The sequence below is a fragment of the Pelophylax lessonae genome (assembly GCF_965119305.1).
Source record: "Pelophylax lessonae genome assembly, chromosome: 11".
Taxonomy (NCBI): Eukaryota; Metazoa; Chordata; class Amphibia; order Anura; family Ranidae; genus Pelophylax; species Pelophylax lessonae.
In genome coordinates, this window is record NC_138778.1 from 187,993,906 (window position 1) to 188,006,728 (window position 12,823).

General features: G+C 45.5%; 1 protein-coding gene across 5 annotated transcripts in view; it reads left to right on the forward strand.

Annotated features, from left to right (window-relative positions):
• KANSL1 (KAT8 regulatory NSL complex subunit 1) overlaps window positions 1-12,823 on the forward strand; it is a 233,457-nt gene that overhangs the window by 82,634 nt on the left and 138,000 nt on the right. The window lies entirely within an intron of this gene.

Below are 12,823 nucleotides of genomic sequence, written 5' to 3' on the forward strand. Positions count from 1 at the left end.
TCCTTTAGACTTACCAAAACCATATACTATGAGGTCAAACCTAAACACTTTCAATTTGTATGCAATCTGGCAGGCCTTTGCACTACATAGAAAAGGTAAATCTGAAGGAAATCTAACCACAAAAGTTGGATAGTGTGTATCCAGCTGAAGGGACTGTGACTGGATCCATGTGGACACTTTAGGTCTGTCCTCCTATTACATGGTACATTTTTATAGGAGATTGTTCAGTCAGATTGTAGTGTGTATGACCATTGCTAAGCTCACCACACAGATTACCATCTGATTGTACAACCTTTAGATCCACTGCAGAGGCCTACGTTATTGGATAGTTTAGGTGAATCCTCGTATTAAATGGTTTTGGTAAGCTGTAATTGAAGTCAGATTGTGACATGTATGCTGCCCCTTGGATTGTAATCTCCGGTGACCAGGCTCATCCTATCCCTCTCTAATTGGTGTCTCCTTCATATTGTAATTTGCTGCATAAACCATGATGATATTGTGACCCTCTGCTTTGATTTCCTGTGTGAGTTGGGGCAGATTGTCCATACGGGATTGATTTGTATGGGGGGTCACATGACAATGCTGTTTTAGGTACAGGAAGAAATCTTGTGCTGTGTGAGGCCCATCATACAATGAATAGAGGGAGATGTGATGAGAGATCTGCTGGCTTGGCAGGAATCATGCACAGGTGGGGCTGGCCTTCCTCTCTCTCTCCCCGGCTCAGCTGGAGTTTGGTATCGGCACACGTGCAGTAAGGGGGGGGGGGGGGGGTCATTGTCTACGAGGAGAAGCCGGTCATCAACATTTGGGGATTGCTTGTTCTTCCTCCCTCCTGATAATACCCACACAGCACATGCATTGCAAGGGTTGTGTGCATTGATCATATCGCTTGTAAACCTCAATCGGCCGCCCTCAGGCCCATTCACACTAAAGCAATCCTTAGTGGTGCATTAACATAAGTTTATGGGGGGTTTTCTTTGTTTACTTTTTAACACATTGAGCACAATTTAAAATCTATTCCAGTAAAAACTATTTGTTAAAATTCTTACCCCCAGCACTTGCATTTTGCAACTTTTTCAATGCTGCTCATGCTTTTCCAGTGCTGCTTCCCTGAGCTTCTGGCCTTCACGGGAAGGGCAAATAGTGGACAGTGCAGTCTCCAGCCAATCTACTTAAAGTGTTACTAAACCCACAACTGTAAAAACAGTCTGTATATGCAGTAAAGCATGCTTGTTATCCTCACTGTGGAGCCTAAGGGGTTAATCCTCTGCATTGTGTAAAAAGGCTGTTTGATCCTGTATGCACAGACCCTCCCATTCTACTGTCACCATTCCATCTGATAGAACAGAGCCTTGGGGCGAGCTGCACATTCTCAGATTGGTGTGCATTACTAGAATTTTTTGTCTTTGGAGGGTGCATGTGGTTGACACAGGGGCAATCGGCACTGTCCAGACAGAGGGTCAGGGGTTCTGCAGGTAGGACAGTCGGTGCAAAATAAAACTCCTCCTGCAAGCTTTAACCAGACACTGATAAAAAAAAAAACTGCTATATACTGCTGATGAGAAAAGGTATTTAGCAGTGTATATTTACTAAAATAATTGCATTTCTGTGTACTGTGGGAGACCAGATATAGTGAATGCAGGGTCCTGGGTTTAGTAACACTTTTGAGGTAGTCTGGCTTGGGAAAAGTAGGAGCTGGGGGTCGCCTTGCCATCCTGGACTATGGGGTTGTGTGTTTCTATTGCTGCACACAGTGTAGGGAGGCGCAACACTAGTCCCTGCATACAGGGGTGACTCCATTGGATGCTGCAAGAGAATGGAGCCACCTTTTGAAGCAGGAGACCTGAGGTACCAGCTTAAACTCAAACACAGGGAAAGAAAAAATGATAAAGAAGCAGCATTCTTAGTAAGGGGCTGTGCACCACAGCAGCTGTGCTAAAACATACCGTGCTTTTCTTTGGTGCACAACACGGTAACATGAGGGTGAGAACTGGTCTGGTAGTAGACAAGGTTTTTTGCCCTGTGTTGCACTGTGCAGTTAGAGGGATTGGACAAGCTTTTTACTGACTGGTGCTTACAATGATCAGCTTTTAGTAAGGTAAACTCTTTATCCCAAAAGGGAAAAGAAAAAAGAACTTGCTCTATCGTTCATTGACGGACGCAGTGCTCTCTGATTCATATCAGTAGAGTTATACTGCCCCCTACTTGAGTAGGACACTAGGCAGAAAAAATTTCTGGCTACGCCTACAGGCAGATTTTTATTTTTTTTTCTCAAACGTTTTCCCTGTGAGATCTTCAAGCATATCCAGTGGTCACCCCAGTGTGGACATCGAGCGCGTGCAGACCTTGGCTCCACGCCGGGTCTGCTGTGACATAGTCCCGCTGGACGGGGACTAGCCCCGCAAGTTAAACGTCTCGCCAGGACGCATACGACAGGGTCTAGGCTGATGTCACAGCGTTCCTATTTGGCCGACAACTCCCTACTCCGGTGGTGTGGGGTCCTGTCATGAGATGGCGCCCGCCTGTGTTCCCGGTATGGTGAGTAAACATCCCCCCAACCCCCCCCTCCTTAGCTGGTGGATTTTAGGGTGGACACGGACCCTCTCTCTGGGATGGTCGGATCCTCACACTCCTGGGTTCCCCTCTGTCCTTTTGTGACCCTCCCCCTTCCCGCGTGGGGGACTCTTTTGGGCCCGCCTGAGGTTGTGGCCTTGTGTGCAGGCTGCATGGGGGGCTGGGAGGTGCGCCGCCCGGTCAATGGTTTGCCCGGTCGGGCCCTCCAGAGCTGGATGGTGTAGTAGAGCTGTCGTTCCTATTGCTGCACGGGGCTGCTCACGGGTGGGCCAAGGTCAGTATCGGCTGCCGTCTACCTTTCCTCCTCTCAAGTTGCTGCCAAGCATTCTTCATAGGATCTAGGCGGAAGGGATTCCGGTCTTTCTCGTGGCTCCGGACTGGCCTTGCCGAGCTTGGTACGCCAACCTGGTCAGGCTAACTGCGGACACGCCATGGAGAATTCCTCTCAGGAAGGAGTTCCAGGGCCAATCTCCCCTCCGACTTGTGGTCTCTGGCTTTGCCAGCTTGGCTGTTGAAAGCCAGGTGCTGAAGGACAGGGGATTGTCTGCTTCAGTGATTCCCACCCTGCTTAAAGCGTGGGAAGCGTTTTTTTTTTTTTTTTTTTTTCATCCGAGACAGTTGTATGTTGTGTGGGCTCTCCCTCGCTTTTACTCGGTGGCCCGAATCTCGGCTCCCTTCAACAGGGAGTTGATCAAAGGTTGGCCTTGAGTACTGTCGTGGGTCAGGTTTCGGCTTTGGCTATTTTTCTTCTAAAGGCCGTTGGCTGCCCGTTCTCTTGTGCGTAACTTCTTCCAGGGGGTGCGACACTTGGTTCTTCCTGTGCGACCTCCGTCACCAACTGGGGACCTTGATTTGGTGCAGTTGGTTCTTCCAGACCCTCCTTTTTGGCTACGTTCACATCTTGGCGTTGCTATTACAGGCGTTTTTATGGGCGTTTTTTTTCAGGCGTTTTTGCAGGCGTTTTTAGATTGAATAGAGACCAATGTAAAACGCCTGTAATCTGCCCAAAGAGAAGCTCATGTACTTTTTTGGGCGTTTGCTCATGGCGTCAAAACGCTCAGATGTGAACAGGGGCCATTGAATTGAATAGGATTTGTCTTGTTGGGCGTTTTGAGAGCTGATCCTAGAGCAGAAAAACTCCCCAAAACGCCTACATGTGAATGGAGCCTTTGTGATTATCTAGGGTATCCCCTGCCTACCTTATTACAGAAGGTGGGCTTCGTGGTTGCTGTCACTCTGCACGCTGGGTGTGGGCACTGGTGACATTGTCCTGTCGTTCTCCCTATATGTTGGTTCTTGGGGCAAGGTGTGTACTTCGTCCGGATCCGTGGTTTCTAGTGTTCACTTGCACAAGGACATTGTATTGCTATCTTGTGTCCTAAGCCCCCTCATCCTACTGAATGTGCGCTGCATACTCTGGATAGAGTTCGGGCACTCAAGGTGTTCTTGGCGACTACGGAGTCTTCCCGTAATGCCCCATACACACGTGCAGATTATCTGCAGACTTTTGCACATGATTAAAAAAAAAAGTTAAAATTGTGCATGTGAAACGGCATTAGTACCCAACATTTTCAATACGCAATGCTTTAAATACCTCTACAGGTCATTAGTTTATAGTGAACCTGAATAATGGTCCTGGGGGTATTGCTCCCATCTGTAGTGTAATCAACGGTTTTATACTTGGGTGCCCCTGACAGGTGTTTATGTTCATATATAGGTGAGGCAAACAGATTTTGCAATGACAGGTCCTCTTTTATAAGACAAAAGGGGTCTGTTAGACCCCTGATGTCTCGCCTGCGTTACACTGAAGCCAGTAGCGCACTATTGGGGTTTGTGGAAGGGATCACAACTTTAAGGCCGCAGGATCACTTCCACCGGACAACCAGCAGTCACCCTTGTCAGATTTGCATGTGTGTAAAACTGCCTGCTGCTGCCAACATATGACCTACTTTACTTGCAGTGAGGGGGTTAACTGCTCTGACTTGGGTGGGACAGAAAAAAGGCCTTGTGGTTTCTACCAGTTCTAAGGTCACAGGCCAATTCTGAGTGTCTGGTCTTGTAAATCAGATAATTTGCATATTCCTAATCCTGGCATCTGTACACTGGAGGCCTTCTTTGGATTGGAGGCCTTTTTAAGTGTATTGACTTTTATCTGCCATTGATTACTAGTTAGCTTCTATTTCTTTGGTTTAATCCATCATTCTTACTGTCTGACCATTAATTAAAAAATAATTCTCCCATAATTCCTCCTTTTCTCCCTATTTAGATTGCAGGCATCGCTTAAATAATTGCCCATGTTATAATGACTGCTTTAAAGACTAAGGCTCCATGTACACGGGACGCTGGAAATGGCCGTTTAGGAGCAGTTGGGCGTTTTTTTTAGAAGCCCCTGAACCCATCTACATTTTATCTTATCTGTCCATGTACACCAGGTCGTTTGCGGGCAGTTGCGTTCAGGGACTTTTTTTAGAACGCAATTATTTGCGTTCGAACGTGTGTTTCCCGGCGTTTCAAACGCAGAAACGCGACCGAACGCGATGACCCGCGTTTGGCGTTCGTGTTTTTCCATTTTAAAGGGGAATCATTTTTTTGTTTTGACCTCTAGGAACGGTTCTAAACGCGGGTACAAACGCGACCGAATGGACGTTTCAAACGTCCTAAAAATTCCAGCATTCAAAGGGACTTTTAACAACGTCCCGTGTACATGGACCCTAAAAGTAAAAATGCGTTATATTGAAACTTACTACACCTTATATGCGAGATCTGCATGACTTTTCAGGCTTATTAGCTCTTATATTTTACCTGGTGATCCTGCTAGTAACATGCTTACTACCTGTCCTGTGGTGGCATCTAGGGGTCCCCCCAGAGGATTTAGTCACAATCTTCAACTTTACTGTATCTATGGAGGATCAGCATTGTTATTCTAGGCTTGCTTTTCTTAGAGTCGGTTCACACTAGCGCGACTTGTCAGGCGACTTGTCAGCCTGACAAGTCGCGGTCTATTGACCGCTACAGGACCCGTTCTAATAGGAGCGACACAAGTCGCTCCGACTTAGAAAAAGGGTCCTGTACTACTTCGGGGCGACCTCGAAGCGGCTTGCATAGACTTCCATTATGTGAAGTCCCTGCAAGTTGCTCCGAAGTCGTGGTGCAATGTAATGCAAAAGTCGCCCCCGAAGTAGTAAGGAGTCGTGTCGCCTCAGTGTGAACCGGCTCTTAAAGTGGAGTTCCAGCCTTTTCTGTGTTTATTAAAGTCCGCAGCTACAAAAAGTGGCGATGGTTTCTCGTTTCTCCCCCTGAGCTGTGAGTGGCAATTGGTTGGTCTCCCCCTGAACTTGTTTTTTTTTTTTTTCCACACTTTTTTGTTTACATCTTTCCCCCTGCAAGACGAGAACAATAACAACGTATGTTTCTCTCCATTCAGAGAAGAAAGGAAAAAACGGGGCGGGCTGCACAGTGATCAGCCAATTAGAGGCTATTGCAGCGATCAGGTGACCGGGAGTCCTGGGTCCCAATCATTAGTACAAAGTCCCTGGGGCACTTGGCAATAGCCCGGTCTCTGTGCTGGAAGTGTGCTGTGCAGTGTCCTCCTAGCACAAACACAAGAACAAATATATGCGCTGCCCAGGTTTAAAGCCCACCTCCTGGACTGATATAGATATATATATATATATATATATATATATATATATATATATATATATATATATATATATATATATATTATTACTGTGTCATTGTGGAGTAAAGTACTCTTATGCATTTATATAATCTTCTTCTACAGCAGGGTTCAAAATTGGGAAAATGAGGGTGAGTGCTGAACCACTCTAGGCCCATGGCGCTATTGCCTTGCATAGTGCTGTCAGTCAAACACTGTGAACGTGCTTACAGGAGGTGATGCAGGGATGAACTCCAATGTCTGAAGCTGTTCTTCCTTTTTTTTGTCCAGTAAATAGGAGTCCATGACTAAGCTGGATTGCTGTAACTGCAGTATAGCGAGATGACCTGCCTTTGCTGTGTGGTAAGGTTGCCTGGATCACAAAACAGCTGAGCAGAATTGGGAATGCTGGTTGGTAAGACAGTTTACCAGCATGCATTACTTACATCTGAGTGTGTTTGGAGGTCAGCTGTAAGCAGTTCGGAATCGAAATATGAGGCTGGACTTGAGTCAAGTAATATTGCCTTTTCCCTGGAAATAAGGGAACCGTTCTTTCACCAGGACTGGTGGCCATGTTTCTGGGTGAAAGTTGCTTTAATAATGGGGGTGTGGCATCAGTTGGTGGCAGGTCTTGTTCATCTCTTCATATTGTACTAGCAGTGTGTAAAATGAGGGGGATTTTTTATGTGCTGAGAATTTATTAGATTGATTTCTTAGACAAAAATCATATTGGTTTGGCATTCCGGCTGCATTTTAAAGCTTTAGGACTGTAAATCAGATCACAATTGAAGTACGTATATGCTAACTACCTTATCAATTTGAAACTCTCAGGTTTGCAAACTAGTTTTTCCTGGCAGGCCGTATTGCTAAAGCCTGACATAGATGGATCAAATCTCGGCCAGTTCAACAGGGACCAGCTGAGATTCCATTCGTTTTTGCAGGCTGGTTGTAAGTGGATCCATTCATTGATTGGCTTGGCTACGACCAGTCGGTCAGATTTTTTTACATGCTATTCTAGCCGGCGGCTATAGCTGCTAGCCGTAATAATTGGGGTTCATTTACTAAAACTGGAAAGTGCAAAATCTGGTGCCACTCAGATTCTAACTTCAGCTTTTTCTATTAAAGTATAACGAAGGCTTCATGTATGCGGGACATTTGAAAACCTTTGCTTAATGCTGGAACTTGACAGCTAGAAACCGACGGTTTAAAAAAAGGCCATTTTGCTGTGTTTATGTGCCTTTAGCAACGTTTACGGTTAGAAGCGTTTTTATATTGTAAAATGGTCAGAAATGTGTCCCCGTTTAAAATTGAGTTATTGCGTTTAGACATGCCTGCACGCTATTACAAGCATTTGGTTTTCCAAATGCCAATAAACTTCCGTCCTGAGTGCAATTTTTTGCTTTAAAGAGGTTGTAAACCCACTTTTACATTTACCTATAGCTAAGCCTACATTAAGGCTTACCTAGAGGTGCTATAAATATCTCCTAAACTTGCACGGTTTAGAAGATATTTACAGTGCATGCAGCCGATGACGTCATCGGTGCATGCGCTCTGAAGGAACGGCCACCCGTGCCGTTCCTTCAGATCCCAGTGGTGTGAACGGTGGCTCATGCGCGGGAGTGATGTAATCGCACCCCCGGCCAATCAGATGGCCGGAGGACGAGATCCAGGAAGCAGGATGGCCTAACATGTCGGCCATCCTGTCTGCACTGAGGGGGCTTCGTTTTTAGGTAAGTACTTCATAATGAGCTAGTAGATGAATTATTAGACCACACATTATATATTCACCCTCTCTATTTGTCTTATTGTCAATGAAACTGAAAGTAAAAGAAAATCGGTAATTTTGGGTTTTCCCTAGAATGGTAATAGAGGGGAAATCTTCCAATGGGGTCCCCAAGGAATTCCTTTAATTCACAGGGATTTCCTCCCACTTCCTGTTTGGCTATGGGAGAGAAAGTGAAGGGAAATCTCTGCAATGACACAGGTGGCGAAAAAAAAAATCTGACAGGGGTTATAACCTTCCCTTCATACAAAATGAAGAAAAATTGCCTATAGTTCTACTTTAAGCTATGACAAAATAAACAAAAAAAAAACTGGAAGCAGATTGATTTCTGTGCAGAGCTGCACCAGATTTTTTTTTTTTTTTTTTTTTTTTTTTTTTTTTAGTAAATCAACCCCACTGTTTTGTGCTGGCAGGAAAGGCTCCCCGCCAGCAGAACACAATAGCACTGCGGGAGGGATTCCCCCTTCATACTGACTGTGCTGATAGGGCAATCAAGCAATTTTCCTTCCTTCCACCCAAGGTGGAAGTTAAAAAAAAAATTGAATCTATGGTCTGCCTAAGACTGGTGACCTCGCCCCCCCCCTTCTTTTTTTTTTTTTTTTTTTTTTTTTACCCCCCCAATTGCAGTAACTGCTTTTGTTACCCCAGCGGTTCATATTCCTGATATGTGCCTGTACTTGTATAAAGCAGTCTCCTGTTCTCTTTTCATTTTCATTTGTGTGAAATAATATATGGTGTTCCTGTCACCCCTCTTTCCTATTTAAAAAGTGACCACACTAAGCGGGAGCGCACAGCATGGTCAGTTCTCTAGCTATGCTGGGAACTCCGTGTACTCTCCTCCAATGATCTGGTTTGTCCTGACATGCCTCCCCTGCACAGCCATTCACTGCTGCTCCCCCCCCCCCCCCCCCACAACTAATTTTATGCAGCTGAGAACAAAGGAAATGTAATCACACACATTATATATATATATATATATATATATATATATATATATATATATATATATATATATATATATATATATATATACACATACACATATACACACACACACACACACACTAGCTCATAAAAGTGAGTACACCCCTCACATTTTTGTATATATTTTGTTTTCATGTAACACTGAAGAAATGACACTTTGCTACAATGTAAAGTAGTGAGTGTACAGCTTGTATAACAGTGTCAATTTGCTGTCCCCTCAAAACAACTTAACACACCGCCATTAATGTCTAAACCGCTGGCAACAAAAGTGAGTACACCCCTAAGTGAAAATGTCCAAATTGGGCCCAATTAGCCATTTTTCCTCCCCGGTGTCATGTGACTCATTAGTGTTACAAAGTCTCAGGTGTGAATGGGGAGCAGGTGTGTTAAATTTTGGTGTCACTGGAAGTTCAACATGGCACCTCATGGCAAGGAACTCTCCAAGGATCTGAAAAAAAAATTGTTGCTCTACATAAAGATGGTCTCTAGGCTATAAGAAGATTGCCAAGACCCTGAAACTGAGCTGCAGCGCAGTGGCCAAGACCATACAGTGGTTTAACAGAACAGGTTCCACTTGCCATGTTCGCCCAAAGAAGTTGAGTGCACATGCTCAGCGTCTATCCAGAGGTTGCCTTTGTGAAATAGACGTATGAGTGCCGCCAGCATTGCTGCAGCGGTTGAAGGGGTGGGGGGTCAGCCTGTCAGTGCTCAGACCATACACCGCACACTGCATCAAATTGCTCTGCATGGCTGTCATCCCTGAAGGAAGTCTCTTCTAAAGATGATGCACATGAAAGCCCGCAAACAGTTTGCTGAATTCAAGCAGACCAAGGACATGGAATACTGGAACCATGTCCTGTGGTCTGATGAGACCAAGATAAACTTATTTGGTTTAGATGGTGTCAAGCGTGTGTGGCAGCAACCAGGGGAGGAGTACAAAGACAAGTGTGTCTTGCCTACGGTCAAGCATGGGGCTGGGAGTGTCATGGTCTGGGACTGCATGACCAGTGCCAGCACTGGGGAGCTACAGTTGACTGAGGGAACCATGAATGCCAACATGTACTGTGACATACTGAAGCAGAGCATGATCCCCTCCCTTCGGAGACTGGGCCGCAGGGCAGTATTCCAACATAACAACCCCAAACATAACGACCCCAAACACACCTCCAAGACAACTGCCTTGCCAAAGAAGCTGAGGGTAAAGGTGATGGACTGGCCAAGCATGTTTACAGACCTAAACCCTATTGAGCATCTGTGGGGCATCCTCAAACGGAAGGTGGAGGAGAGCAAGGTCTCTAACATCCACCAGCTCCGTGATGTTGTCATGGAGGAGTGGAAGGACTCCAGTGGCAACCTGTGAAGCTCTGGTGGACTCCATGCCCAAAAGGGTTAAGGCAGTGCTGGAAAATAATGGTGGCCACACAAAATATTGACACTTTGGGCACAATTTGGACTTTGTCACTTAGGGGTGTACTCACTTTTGTAGCCAGCGGTTTAGACATTACTGACTGTGTGTTGAGTCCTTTTGAGGGGACAGCAAATTTATACTGCTACAATGTAAAGTAGTGAGTGTACAGCTTGTATAACAAAGTGTATTTTCTTCAGTGTTGTCGCATGAAAATATAGAATAAAATATTTACAAAAATGTTGGTGTACTCACTTTTGTGAGATACTGTAAAAGATCTATACACAAATGTTTTACATTTTCATTTTAAACTGAATCGGTTATTACAAGGTGATCCGTTTACAATCACTTGTAAGCCATAGAGCTTAGTCACTAACCTGAAGTGTAGATTAAAGGAACGCCTCCTCCCTTGTGCGGTCTTCCTTCAGAAAGCTCCCATTGTTACATTTAGTAACACTTTAGTACAGTAGAGCATTTTGGTAAATTCTCTTGGAAGAGGAGTTTCAGCCATTTTTGTGTTCATTAAAATTCAGCAGCTATAAAAACTGTAGCTGCTGACCTTTTTAATAGAGATGCTTACCTGTCTGAGGATCCAGCAATGTGTTGACCCAAGCCACCCCTTTTCTTGGCCTTCTGTCCCTGGCCCCAGCATCTTAACTGTGGGCACCCAGCTGTGAGAGCTTGTGACTTTACAACCAGGTGCCCACTGTGCAAGCCACACTGCGCATTGTGACTGGTTCCAGGTGACTGCGGGGAGGGAGTGGGAGAGGAGAGCTCTAGGCCTGGGATCCTCAAACTACGGCCCTCCAGCTGTTACGGAACTACATATCCCATGAGGCATTGTAAAACTGTCATTCACAGACATAACTAGGCATGATGGGAATTGTAGTTCCTGAACAACTGGAGGGCCATAGTTTGAAGACCCTTGGCCTAGACGATCTGATTGGAAGTGGGAGCGGTTGTTGAAGGCCTTAGGCCCCTTTCACACTATCCGTCCGGATGGACTCCGTTTTTCTCAGCGGGGGATCGAGCCGCCGATCCCCCGCTGAGCAGGAGGAGGACAGCTGTGTCTCTGCGCTGTGTGCGGAGACACAGCTGTCAGTTCCCCATGCATCTCTATGGGGGAAATCAGATGGGAACGGACCGTTGGTCCGTTCTCATCCGATCCGCTGGACGGATGGAAAATAGGGTTTCCATCCGTCCAGATTTGACGGATCGGAGCGGATGTCAGCGGACATGTCTCCACTGACATCTGATCCTCCATAGAGATGCATGGGGGGACCGTTCAGATCCTCCAAAAAAAACGGACAGTCGAATCTGAACGGTCCGCCTGTGTGAAAGGGGCCTTAAAGTGAAACTTCCTCTGAGTGGAGCTCTGCTTTAAGACTGCATTCTCTTCCTGTTCCTGACAGGACACAGGCTCTCCTCTCCCCCTCTCTGCTGGGATCTTCATTTTCTGGCCTAGTCTTTCAAAAATCTTACCAGTTGCTGCACCATACTTTGTCCCTTTTTGGCATGAGTGGATGCTGCAACATGCAGGAGTGGGAGAAGCGGGGAATTACAGGCTGTGCAGCACAGAGCCCAGTAAGTTTAGTAATAGTGGGCTTACACCTTTAGAAACTCATCTGACCTTGACAAGTCCCCTTTTACGGAAAAAAAAAAAAAAACATAAAAGTGATTTTAATATGTGCATTAAAGAGGAACTTTGGTCATGTATAAAAACAAAAATGCTGTAGTTGCTGACTTTTAACAAAACACACTTAGTGCCGGTTCACATTTGTGCGATGCAAATATACAGTGTGTTCCCGCATCGCATCCGCATCCCTGGCAGTTCACACTGCCATATGCGATACGCTGGGGGTGTCAAAAGTTAATGACACTCCCAGATCAGATCACATATCGCAGTGCGATCTGAAAGTTTGCACAGAATCTGATCGCACTAGTGTGAACCACCATGCAATCCCATTCTGCTGCAGACCAAAAAAAGGGTCCTGTGCGTGTTTTAGTTTTACAAACTGGCTGAATTTGCACCTCACAGAGATCTCATGTAATTTTAGGAGCAGTGCGCTCCGAATTACATGCAATCTCTGTGATCGCACAAATGTGAACCGGCACTTAGTAGCACAGGAGTTCAGCGATGTCTTCACTCAGGCCAGTTCTTTGCCAGTCTTCGAGCACCTGGTGCCACCATCTTTTCTTTGGGAAGCTGGCTGTGACTTCCTTCAGTTTCACAGCCAACTCCCCACTGCTCATGTACACATTTCTTTCTTGGATGTTTCTTTAGATTCCTAGGCTTATCTGTTTTTTTATAAGTATTCATTTACTGATCTAAAACCTGAAAAGCTAACGCTGCTTCTAACCAATAACCTTGCAGTGCTTCTTGCTGAGTGCACAAGCCATGTTCATGAACGCGACCAAA